The following is a 567-nucleotide window of genomic DNA, read 5'->3' as shown; positions in this document are numbered from 1 at the left end:
TGCCTATTTCTCGTTGTTCGCTTTGTGTTGCCGCAGTATTCGCCACAGTACTTTTATTCTTTGCCGTACGCATATGTTTACACATCAAATTTCATGAGTACCTAGTACTCACGCCTTTTTTTATTTTATTTATTAACCACTTATAAGAGTTCAACTATTGATTTTCATATTCACAATGCTCAGTTAACAAAAGTTTAAACAAATTAAAAGTTTAAATAATTTTTTTTTGTGGAACGAATTTCAAATTTGAATAGAAAAGTCTTGATTTTTAGAATTTGTATATTTTCAGGCGATATGAATTTCCATAGTTAACTATGTAACTCTGAAGCAGGGCTGCCAACCATACTTGGCTAAGAAGTGCCATATTGAGGATAAAAAAGTGGATGTGCCAAATAGAAAAATAAAAGTGCCAAAAAAGGTGCCATTATTTTTAATTCTTCCCATTTAGCATTAAAATTAGAAACACATTTCTAAAACAAAAATTCAATGCCAAAGTAAGATAATCCAGTTGTATGCACTATAGAAATTAGAAAATTTTAGTTGAGAAAACGAAGTACACGCGAAGGA

This window comes from Rhagoletis pomonella, unplaced genomic scaffold (assembly GCF_013731165.1).
Source record: "Rhagoletis pomonella isolate Grant_MI unplaced genomic scaffold, Rhpom_1.0 Rhpom_scaffold_00008, whole genome shotgun sequence".
NCBI classification, from domain to species: Eukaryota; Metazoa; Arthropoda; class Insecta; order Diptera; family Tephritidae; genus Rhagoletis; species Rhagoletis pomonella.
The sequence above is the reverse complement of the archived record's forward strand: the minus strand, read 5'-3'. Positions refer to the sequence as shown.